This window comes from Scylla paramamosain, chromosome 48 (assembly GCF_035594125.1).
Source record: "Scylla paramamosain isolate STU-SP2022 chromosome 48, ASM3559412v1, whole genome shotgun sequence".
Taxonomy (NCBI): Eukaryota; Metazoa; Arthropoda; class Malacostraca; order Decapoda; family Portunidae; genus Scylla; species Scylla paramamosain.
In genome coordinates this window covers 635,855-648,440 of record NC_087198.1, presented here as the reverse complement: position 1 = coordinate 648,440, position 12,586 = coordinate 635,855, and the positions used below count along the sequence as shown (strand labels likewise).

General features: G+C 44.4%; 1 long non-coding RNA gene across 1 annotated transcript; it reads right to left on the bottom strand.

The window, feature by feature from the left end:
• Positions 1-614: 614 nt before the first annotated feature.
• Positions 615-4,214, bottom strand: LOC135095213 (uncharacterized). The gene is made up of 3 exons (XR_010264138.1): positions 4,057-4,214; positions 1,931-2,137; positions 615-1,452 (listed from the first exon to the last, which is right to left on the bottom strand). It is a non-coding gene; the product is annotated as an uncharacterized LOC135095213 (long non-coding RNA).
• Between the last annotated feature and the right edge of the window lie 8,372 nt (positions 4,215-12,586).

The following is a 12,586-nucleotide window of genomic DNA, read 5'->3' as shown; positions in this document are numbered from 1 at the left end:
TGCAACTGTAAAAACACTCTTGAAAACCCACGTCACTTTAACTAGAGCCTTTTAAAACAATGTTTCTCCTGTCAGTAATGCAGAAATGTTGTTAATCTGTCACTGCAACTGTAAAAACACCCTTGAAAACCTGCATTATTTCAGCTACAGCCTTTTAAGAGTGTTTCTCCTGTGAGTAATGCAGAAATGTTGATCTGTCACTGTAACCGTAAAAACACCCTTGAAAACCCACATCACTTCAACTCCAGCCTTTTAAAAGAATGTTTCCCCTGTCAGTAATGCAGAAATGTTGTTAATCTGTCACTACAACTGTAAAAACACCCTTGAAAACCCACTTGACTTGAACTAAACACACACACAAACACACAGCACTAGTACTGCTGTTGCCACACAGATCAGTGAGGGGCTGCTGGAACAAGTGGGGCAAGAGGTCAGTGCTGTGCTTCAAGAGGCAGACCAGCCACAGATGAATGCTTGACTCACCGTACTCATCATCAACCTGTGTCCTGTACTTTGTGTATAATATCTTTGAGTCTTGAATCTAATACACTCCTCACTGTTCACTTGTACATGTTGAGCCTCACTACATTCACGCAGGTCGGAACAAAATTAAGTTTGTCCATTTTGTGTGTCCATTCTTTATTGCGGCCATTGTACAAGATGCAGCGTTTGTGTGTGTGTGTGTGTGTGTGTGTGTGTGTGAGGGGCTCACTTATTGGTGAGGGGCTGTGGGGAGTCACTGTGGGTTTGTAAACATACTGTGGGGGGACATACTGTGGCGCTGTGGCCTGAGGTGAGGTGAGAGAGAGAGAGAGAGAGAGAGAGAGAGAGAGAGAGAGAGAGAGGGGGGGGGGGGGCAGCATGAGTGAAAGAAAGCAGATGTTGTTGATTGTTGATGATGCAGGGGAGAGGTGTTGTTGTTATTCAGTGTTCTTCATTGCACGAGATGTTGTTGTTGTTGTTGTTGTTGTTGTTGTTGTTTTTGACTGGCAACCAAGCCTGGCTGGCGTGTGGGCCTTGTCATGTGGCCCACAGGTAATTCTTAGTGGTCAGTCTATCGGTGAGTACAGCTGAGCGCTGCCTGATTGCACGAGAGGTATTGTTCATAGTTGTTCATTGTAGGTGAGGGAAGACACAGTATGTTGAGGGAAGGCAGCAGCTGTGGAGGAGTGAACAGCTGCACCACTGACAGCAGCAGCAGCAGCAGCACTGCTGAATACTTCTACTGCCACTACTAACTACTGCTGATGTTTTTCTCCTCCTCCCAGCACAGCAGCAGACTCGGGTACTGTTACAGCTCTGCTCCCTCCTACAGGACACGTTCCCATCACCTTCACGTCCTGGACACGTGCACAAACTTGTGCCTGGGCAGTCTCACTGCAGCAACTGCCAGTGCTGTGGCTGGGTGGCAGGAGGGAGGGACAAGCTGGCCACCCTCTCTGTCACCACCTGCTGGGGAAAGACCACCATTATCATCATCATCTTGGTTTTCCTTTTTTGTTTTCTTTCACAATTTACAAGGAATATTAACAGTTTGTTTTGTTAGTGTTGTCTGTTTGTTATTAAATGATGTGTTGATTGTGTTGTTGTTGTTGTTGTTTATGTGTTAGTTGTTGTTGTGTTTTGTATGTGTGACTGATGAATAAAATAAAGGCAGTGGTGTCACACTTACAGGTGTTTGTTTGCACCTCAACTCTACACAACAATAATGGCCTGGATAGATGCATTATTATTATTATTATTATTATTATTATTATTATTATTATTATTATTATTATTATTATTATTTGTGTATAATTACCAGTATATTTCAACAAATGCTGGAACTACTACTACTACTACTAAAAATATATAATCCAGGAGCTCTACTAGCACTTTTACTACTATACTGAACATTGCTATCAATTCTACCACCACCACCACTCCTCACCTTGCTCATCCTGTCCCTGCACCCTGGCCAGCTGCTGGAGGAGGAGGAGGCCCCGGTGACACTGGGTGAGGTAGAAGGTGGATGCCATTTCCTCCTCCTGCTGCTGCTGCTGCTGCTGCTGTAGCTGTTGCAGCTGGTGCTGTGTGGCTCTGGGGGTCCCTCACAGACAATGTGGCACCACCACACACAGCCCACCAATTATCTCCTCTGCAATAGTGATGAGAGGTTACATTAAAGTAGGTTACCACTTAAAAGGCTTAGACACACTTAGAAATACTAAAAAAAAGTAAATAAATAATACAAAGAAAGGTTAGGTTAGGTTGGGTTGTGTTAACACTCAAAATGGCAACAAAAATACAGTATGATTGGATTTGAGAAGAGGAAGAAAAAGAACAACAGGCAAATATAAAATGAGAGAGAGAGAGAGAGAGAGAGAGAGAGAGAGAGAGAGAGAGAGAGAGAGAGAGAGAGAGAGAGAGAGAGAGAGAGAGAAAAGTAGGTGAGTAAAATAGCAGGTGTAACAATAATGAAGTGCCTCCCTCCTTGACTTGGGACAGTGAAGGTGGTAACAGGCCCTGCCACCATCTCAAACCACCACCTTTCATCACCACTTGTTACTTTCAAGCCACCAGCGCATACGCATTACCTTCATTCCCTATTAAGTTGAACACCTAAATACTACTAATGCCACCACCACCTCCACCACCACACATCAGTCAATTAATGAATAAAACCAATACTTCCCGTTCTTGTAGTTTTCATATGTAATGAAACAATGGAGGCAGGAATCACGTCGGCAGACAGACACAGATTGCTCTCTCCACCAGTCCCCCATCAACAGATTGACTGACTGAAAGACAGACAGACAGACACAGGCTGCTCTCTCCACCAGTCCCCCATCAACAGATTGACTGACTGAAAGACAGACAGACAGACACAGGCTGCTCTCTCCACCAGTCCCCCATCAACAGATTGACTGACTGAAAGACAGACAGACAGACACAGGCTGCTCTCTCCACCAGTCCCCCATCAACAGATTGACTGACTGAAAGACAGACAGACAGACACAGGCTGCTCTCTCCACCAGTCCTCCATCAACAGACTGACTGTTTGATTGATTGAAAGACGGACAGACAGACAGCCTGCTCGTATTTATTTGCTCAACTTCTCAACTTACTTAACTACAATCTCAGTCATCTAATTTTCATTATCAAAGAGTCAATAACGTTAAAATTTAGCCTCATTACTAATATTATTACTCTCTCTCTCTCTCTCTCTCTCTCTCTCTCTCTCTCTCGCTGATGTCACATCACACAGGTCATTATATAGATGGAGTTGTTTAAATATACACTCATTTCCCAATAGAATTAATTTTGTATTGTAAGTTTACATGAATAGTGCAATAATAGTAATGAAAAGCACAGATTTCTGCCTTTCATTACGTGGAGCTTCGATCTCAAGTAAAAACCATTATATATTAAATCAGATAAGGTAACAGCCACCTGGAACACGAGGAGCAGGGGAGAGCAGGCGAGGAAGAGTGGGGAGAGGGTGGCGGGCAGGGGAGGAAGGGAGCGGGATGTGAGGGGAGGGGAGGGGAGAGAAGGAAGGTCTGAAACAGGGAGGTGAAACAAGTGAACGAGTGACACCAGTTTGCTAGTTACAGGAGTATACACGCGCACACACACACACACACACACACACACACACGAACATCTCCCTATAAACCTTGACAACCGTAGCATCACCGTCACCACCACCACCACCACCCCAGCCCTCAACCGCACCCAGCAACCACAACACCGATATCCCTACCACTATTACACAACCACCACCATCCCCAACAATCACAACCACCTTCACCACAAGCCAGTCACTTTCACCATCACTACCAACACTCTTCCACCAACATTCCACCCCCCCACCGCAACTACCACCACCATCACCCTAGTTAGGCAACCACTTCCATCCTCTACAACCACACACACACCAAACACCACCACAACCACCACCTTGACCCAGTCACGTCTGCCATAGCCACCTCCACCTCCCCCTTCCACCATCCTACTCTCCACATCTCTCTTCCACTATCCACTCCTCCCTATCTACCACCAGGCCATACTCACATCCACCTCTCCCTTCACACCGCACTCCACCACAACACGCCCGCTGAGAAAAGATGCAACACCACCTCACCGCTGCAACACAACCGGAGACCCGTCACATCACGTCAGCGGGCGCAGGGCGAATGGCTGAGCAGACGGCGAGGAGAGAGTATCACGTGACTTGAATACTTGGTGCTGATTGGTCGAGGCTGTGCTGAGGTAATTGTCACTCAGAACAGCCGCACTCATAATACTGCTTGTAATGATAAAAAAGAAAACAAAAAGAATCACGGTTATATTAGCAGTAGAAGACACCAACACACCGTGAGGCAAGAAGTAACAACAAATGAAAGATACATCAGTTTTACGATGAGTAAGAAAGAAAACGGAAAAATAGAATGCTCTGATTGGCTGACGGGAGGCAGACCATCACTACAGCTTTCGTATTTATTGAGGCTTATATAGACTTTAAATAGTGACTTGAGACTAATGAAATAACGTAGTACATGTAGTGAGGATGTTTTCACCAATGAGAGACAGGCTAATGCTACGAAAAAAAAAAAAAAGAAAGATACATTAGAGTCATTGAGGCTTATATAGACTTTAAGTAGCGACTTGAGACTAATGAAATAACGTAGTACATGTAGTGAGGATGTTTTCACCAATGGGAGACAGGCTTATGCTACGAAAAAAAGAAAGATACATTAGAGTCATTGGGGGAATGTCGTAAGGCAGTCTCAGGTATCATAAATGCACTTGTTTTTCATGAAGACAGGTTAAGTGCCTGTATTCTGAAAAGCTTTGCTCTCACACCAGACTGTTTTCAAAGGACACAATGATGATCACACGGGTTTTCAAGACTGCTTTTCCCTCTGATGGTGTAGAAACCTTACCAGTCTGTCACCAGGACCGAAGAAACATCCTTAAAACCCGTGTAATTTGTACTACAGCCTCTTGAAAGTATTCGGATGCGGGCAGAAATGTTTCCGGATACTGTGTAGGGTCTGTATAGACATCTGTTGTGTTTTGCTTTACTCTGCGATAAATTAACGTGTAAGTTGTGTGATGCGGGAACAGCTATAGCCTGGGTGGACCTCCCCTCCTTTCTTGTTCCTCGGCTCGCTACGTACTGGGGTGGCGCCGCGCGGCACTACGTGACCCAAGCCTTACAGGAAACACTTAGCAAATGACTCATTACATTTTTGTATGTGTCAGTGAAGGAAATGTACAGATACGCATAACACAACAATACAGGCATGAGTGACATGACCCTTTCTAATTGTGGAAAGAGTCGATTCAACAGCCAATCGCCTGACATTACCTATACCTTCAAGACAGATGTCACTGCCTACAGGAGCTTCTGGAACACGAATTGTAATCCGTTTTGCCACACGAGCAGGATTGTCATAACTGGCATTGACAATTGCTTTGGCTTCCCTCCATGCTTCTGTTATATCCTTATCTCTCATAGGAGACCGGACAGATGGAATCGTTTGAGGCTCCCCATTGGATCTTTGTCCCTTCCGTGATAAAGAACCGTTTCTGGGTTGCCTGGAAACCAAAGGAGCAGGATGTTTCATCCCTTCCAGATGTCGTCCGCAGTACATGACTGTGTTTTGCTTTGGATTGATTACTATCTGGTGAGACTTCATGGCGCTTAGCCCTAACAAGCCGTCAGAAGGAAGTTGAAAGTTACTGACTACATAGAAATCAGTTTGAACAAGTCGAGTATTCTTAGATAGACTTATTGGTAAGGAAATTTTTCCTAAGATTTTCAGGATTTTTCCGTTTGAGAATCTTGTAAGATTCTTCAGAGATCACGTTTACTGTGGCTCCAGTGTCTACAGCCAAAGATAAGCGATGCCTACCTACCCCAGGTGGTAATGCCATTATGTCTGGTTGGTTGTTGGCAGCAGCATTTATGGTTGAATGCACTGACATGTCAGAAGAATTTGCTGCCTCAGCGTCTTGCGCATTGAGATGTTTTAGTCGGGTTTGTTTACCACTGTGCGCTGGTCTTTTCCCGACTGCCTTGTACTGTTCAGGTTAGCTCTGGCCTGTTTTTCAATTCTCATATTGATTATATCTTTACATTGCTCTGATGAGTGTTTACACTGGCCATGTATGAGGCAGTATTGGGTAGCGACGTCCCTGTAGGATCTTGTCCTACCAGTTTTCACGTGGGGCGATGCACCTGGTTTTGGTCTAACAGAGAGAGATTACCCCCTTTTGTTTTGTTCTCCAAGTCGGATTTATTTGCTGCCAATTTCTGGTCCTTTTGTTTCTTATAACATCTTTTTTCTACATGACCTATTTTATGGCAGTACGAACAGACATTTCCAGGCCTTGCCATGGCTGCCGCACAAGGTTGAGATTGGTCGTCATCCATGAGTGGAGGAGCAACCAGTGAGGTTTGAGTTTCCGGAGAGGCACCAACCAGGTAGCCCTCTTTTCTCTCGAATCAGGACTGCAAGGTCAGCTACTGTGTCTCCCGGTTTAAAACTGAAATGACTTGCGGTTTTCTTCACTTCCCCATTCACCAATGATATGTAAAAGATGAATTCCAGAAGTCTTCTGAAATCTGTTTCTGTCATACTGTTTCCTTGGAACCAGTTGTTAAGTCGTAAGACATCCATGAAGTCCGTTACGAACTGGTGTGTAGGGATTAAGGCTTTCATTTCGTGAAGAGAGTTAATTTCAGCTGCAAATCTAAGACCACCTTGGATGCTAGTACCATGAGGTCAGTTTGACTCTTACCCTCAAAAATGTTCAAGAAATTTTTCTTGAAATTTGCATAACTAGTCCCTATTTCAAGCGGACTGAAAGCGCTGGTATTCATCATGTGTGCTGCTTCTCCAGCCAATTTAGATCTGACGAAAGAGATGTTGTGTTCATCGCTGATAGTATTTGCTCTTGTCATAACATCCTCACACAAACCAATGAAATGATGAGCCCTTTCTTGCGGGTGTTCTCCGCGAAATGCTGATATTGTTTCAGGAATAGGAAGTACCTTAAGTGTAGTAGATGCATGCAAGGCATGAGGAGAGCCAGCAGAGGCTGAAGCAGAAGCCTTAGCATTAGACATGGTTGCTGCTGATAATGATGGGTAATTGTTCCCTGATCTTGTAATCAACACGTTTCCGTCCTCATGGGGCACGGTATTTCCACTGTAGTGGGTTTTGGTTCCGTTGATAATGCTTCTGATGATCTACTATCACTATTTTCCGCTTAGAAATGACACTCCAGTTCGTAAATTTCAGCTAACTTCTCAGCTTTAGCCATAAATGTGGTATTATTACTATCTCAATTAGGTATTAATTACACACTTACATCACGTTTCCATCGTCCAAAGGCGTTTCCACTCTTAAAAGATGAATGTTAGTATTGTGAGAAGTGTGAAAATTTTAACAGAATTGAAGGTTTAGGGACAGAAATGGAATTATCCTAGTTATCCCTGAACACTTAAAAGAAAACGGGAGCGAGAGCTCTGTCCAGCAGAAAAAAGAAAACGGTGTTTAAGAGGCAGACTAAATTATTTAAATTTCCACATAACATCACTGTGAAATAGGTAAGTTATACATGAACCCTAACAGTGTTTGCGTTACCACAAGTGTTTTATTTAATATTGGTGTGGTGGACCACTAAGTGTCTCTACTCACGACTGTAGCCAGAGAAATTCACACTTAAAAAAAAAAAAAAAAAAAAAAAAAAAAATATATATATATATATATATATATATATATATATATATATATATATATATATATATATATATATATATATATATATATATATATCCTCTTCTTAGGAAGACTCCTTCCGTCTTGGGAAGCTCCTCTTAGGGTAGTAGTGTCCTTGTAGAATCCTGCAGCATTCCTGCAGGTGGGAGATGTGTTGGTCTGCGCCGGGAATGTCTGCGCCGATGATGTCTTCGCCGAGAATCTACGACGAGTAATTAGGTCGCGGGGAAACCAAAGAATTGTTAGGTTTCTCCCCGAGTCTTTTAAGTCTCCTTTTTTTTTTTTTTTTTTAACAAGGAGAAGTGAATGTAGGGAGAGGCAGGCTGGGTGAGTAAGGCGAGACCGTTAGGTGCGTCGCTCTTGGCTGGGTGCGAGTGTTTTGGTGTGTCAGCGTAAGTTGTGTAAACAAGGCCGGCTCGCTCCTCTGCTCTCCTCACTACCCTGCCACTGTTTGCCGTTTTCTCCGTTCACTGTGTCCGTTCACCACTTCACTTTCAACCACTGTTTATTGTTGTTGCTTTTTTGTGGTTTTCAGGTGAATGTCAAAAGGTGAACGTATAAAAATAGGTATATTTAGATACATGTACAGAGTTGTGGAGAAGGGTGTGGCGCGTACGGGACAGCGGATGTCCTCTGCGTGGTGCAGCGTTACACCCTGGCAAGAGACTGCCGGAGCCGGCACAAGGGACGCTTAGCGCCTTCAAAAAGTGCTGACACTAGAAATAGGGGCGGGTTGACCGCACTCACAGTACATGAATATATTCATAATTATAACTCTCTAATGACATAAATAAGGCAAGGGAAAAGATACTTATAGCTAAGAGTAATACATGCCAAAATACATTAGGGAGAGATTAACTATGGAGAATACTTAGATACTATAATGTAGGTGCTACCGATTACTTATCCATGGCAATAAAAGGAGCATGGAAAGTTCCATGGTGTGTGTGTGTGTGTGTGTGTGTGACGTAGGGTGGCGTGATCATATCCGCCCCACCCTTATCTCCCAACACCCACTATCTACACTTATGCATATATGTATACATACACTTATATTGCTAATCAGGCAAGGCATTATAAATACAATACATATTATTATTAATTATGTGACACCGTTACAAAACCCACCACCACCACCACCACCGTCATTATTGTCCTTTACTCTTAAGTAAAACTTTACTGCGCAATCTTGCTTACCAAAGAAGGAAAGGAAAAGAGAAGAAAAGGAAGAGGAGGAGGAGGAGGAGAAAGAGGAGGAAGAGGAAGAAGAGGAGAAGGAAGAGGAGGATAAGATGTTGGGTGATTAGGGTCATGAGAGAGAGAGAGAGAGAGAGAGAGAGAGAGAGAGAGAGAGAGAGAGAGAGAGAGAGAGAGAGAGAGAGAGAGAGAGAGAGAGAGTTGTTTTTGTTGTGTGATTAATTTGTTGCGCTTGGAAACGCGCCAGTGTACAGGGATACACCATATAGAAATAGTCCCGGCAATATAAATTGATAGTTGAAATAATGACAGCATGAAGGCGAGCAGGTTGTGGTGAGGCAGAAGGTAAGTATCGAAGGCAGGGACAGCAGACATAAATGAATTAACAACAGAGTGAAGCTGGGCTTTTATAAGTTGAAAGTAGGTAATACAACATGGAACTTGTGATATTTTAACCCGTGCACTGTTCACTACGTACAAGTAGTACAAATACGAGTACGTGTCTCTTAGGGAAATGTTTAGCACGTACTTGTACGTTTGCCGTTTTGCACAGTTGTGCGTCCTTCTATTTTGTTTTTGTGTACATGTGGATATCTTAGTCGTAATAAAGAATAATTTGGCAACTGAGGAAGTTATTATTTGTCACATATACATAGAGTTTTGGCGGGATATCCAATGAGCCGTGTGCTTCTCTGTTTATAATGAACATTTTCAATGTATTTTGTTACTTTGTCTTCACATCCATCAGCATATTTACAAAATCAATGGAATTTAAATGATTTCAAAACTATAACATTGGTGTGTAATAAAAAAAAGTTATAAGATTTTTGGCGCGTTTTTGTTGTTGAGCGGTGGTGGTAACACTGGCCGGGGGAGCGGCCACCTTTGTCCCGCTCTCTCATTCAGCGCGTGCCTGCTGCTGTCAAGACCGGTTCACTGCAGGCCCTGACAATGCCGTTTCATAAAAAGATAGCCAAGGTATTGTCTGAGGCTGATATTTCAGCCCTTCTTGATGATGAAGGGGTGACAGAGATAGGGGACAGTGATTCATCAGACGATACTAATGATCCTGATTACTCTGGTGAGTCAGGCACAGAGGAGGATGACTGTGAAGTAGATGATGTGGCTCACTCACAACAACCTCATCCAGCAGTGCACAGATACAGCCACAATCTCCAAAACGGAAAGCCACAGAATGTACAGATACTATATCGAATGGGTACCAGCATGGTAGTGCAGGACCACCTAACCCACCAGGCACATGTCAAAGTCAACACAACACACTGCACATAGTAACCCCCCCCACCCCTCCCCCACCGCTGCTGACATGGAGTGGAAATGGGTAGATGGGAGTACCTTTCTTCCCTCAATACTTCCGTTTGATAGAGATGGTCGTGGTATTTGTGACCCCTCAGTCAACGAAAACAGCAGTGAGAGCGACATTTTTCGCCTTTTTTTACAGAGGAAATAATGAAAACCATAGTTGAAGAAACAAACAAATTCTACGGTTTTACCATTGCTTGCAGAGTACTTTTACCCAACTCTCGCTTCCTAGACTGGCATCCAACAACTGTAAGGGAAAAGAATTCTTTCCTGGCACTTATTATGCTGATGGGGCTGAATCTTAAAGAAAAGTATAAGCTTTACTGGTCGACTGATCCACTTCATCACGTGCCAGTTTTCAGTAAAGTCTGTTCTCCAACTAGCCAAAAACTCCTTCATCAACAGAAAGTGTCAAAACCTTTCAAGATCTAACTCCCCTCGTGACTTCTGGCATCTGGCCAAAAATATCTCCAATAACTTTGCTTCTTCTTCTTTTCCTCCTCTATTTCAACCAGATGGCACCACTGTTACCACATCTATTTTTAAAGCTGAACTCTTCACTCAAACCTTTGCTAAAAACTCTACCTTGGACGATTCTGTGCTTGTTCCTCCCTCTCCTCCACCCTCTGACTACTTCATGCTACCTATTAAAATTCTTCGCAATGATGTTTTCCATGCCCTTGGAGGGCATGGACCTGATGGGGTCCCTCCTATTGTTCTCCGAAACTGTGCCTCCGTGCTTGCACCTTGCCTAGTCAAACTACTGTATACAATTAAAATTTAAGGGAAGCTCGCTACGCCACCACCAACACAAGGTGCTCAGTGGTCTGTGTCTGTGTCAACGTTCTCAAACATAACCTAACTCTCTGGAGAAGCTTTATTGGTCCCTTTGACATGGGAGAGAGAGAGAGAGAGAGAGAGAGAGAGAGAGAGAGAGAGAGAGAGTGTGTGTGTGTGTGTGTGTGTGTGTGTGTGTATGTGTGTGTGTGTGTGTGTACTACGCCTTGACAGAGAACGCCAATCAGGGAAGGGGGCAATTTGGAGGGTGAGTTTAAGTAGGCATTGATAGTTTTCTATAGGGTAACCTTTCCTTCTGGTGCCTCGATCGCCTCTCAGCAGACTCTCCCTTTTTTGTCGCTTTTTCCGCCCCCTCCTCTACATCCCCGTTAATTCCCTTTAGTCCCAGGCTGCCTTCACGCAGGATGCTCATGGCCTTCTTCCTTTAGCGGCGGTGTTCAGTGTTCACTGTGGTCACGTGCGTCAGGAATTACATACGTGAAGCAGTAGACCTTGACTTGAGCAGCCACCACCCGCCATGATGTTGGTGGGAGGGGCGGGGCGCCTTTCCCACACTCGCCCCGCACCCGCCTTGCTGCCAATCAGCCCTTTGTCTTTCCGAGCCGTTGGCGGCGCCGCACGCCAGTCAGGGAGGAGCCTCGGCCAGGCTGGCCTATCACGTGGCGGCGGGCTTCCCTGCTCACGCTGTCACCCAATGGAGGAGCGATGAGAGGCAGCTGGAGGAGGAGGAGGAGGAGGAGGAGGAGGAGGAGGAGGAGGAGGAGGAGGAGGAGGAGGGTGATGTGTTGCTACAAGCTCATGTTGCTTCTGACAATAAATTAGGTGTCGCGTGTGTCAGAATTCACACAGGCCTGAATTATTGCTTCACAAGGTCTGAAGGGGCGCGGAACTCGTGAAATATGGCGATGAAAAACTGCAACACATCACAGCTGACGCACGCACGCGGAACAGTTATTGAGTGCGGCGGAATGAGGGAAGCAACAAAACGCTATACAAGTACAAGCATGGACAAAAGTCGAGTAACATTCTGTATTGACTTTCACTGCATCGAACATTTTGACATTTCTCTCAGTCTTTAAGTCCTCTGACCCGCAGACACTCTGTTCTCTGTTCCGTAAGGAGGCTGTCAGCAGACCACACTTCAAATTGAGGAAAAGTTAAACACAATGGAAATGAGTGCAAAATGTTACACTTTTGACCACGCCTGTACTTGGTAGAGGGTCTGTGTCAAGGCATGTACAGCTACTGACACACTAAATTAAAAGATTACGCACCGGGCAAGGTTGTGAGTCCTCTGAACGAGGCGCCAAAAGTGTACAGTGGTTAACGTGAATGCGAGAGCTGTTGTTGGTTAGAGAAATTTATGGGTAGGAATGCGAGGAAGATATAGACAAACATGTTTTATACAGAGACAGCCACTTACAAGTGTACAGGCAGGCTTCGTGCAGTTTCCTATATAGTGTTATGCAGTAGAATGAGTACTGGTGGTTGGT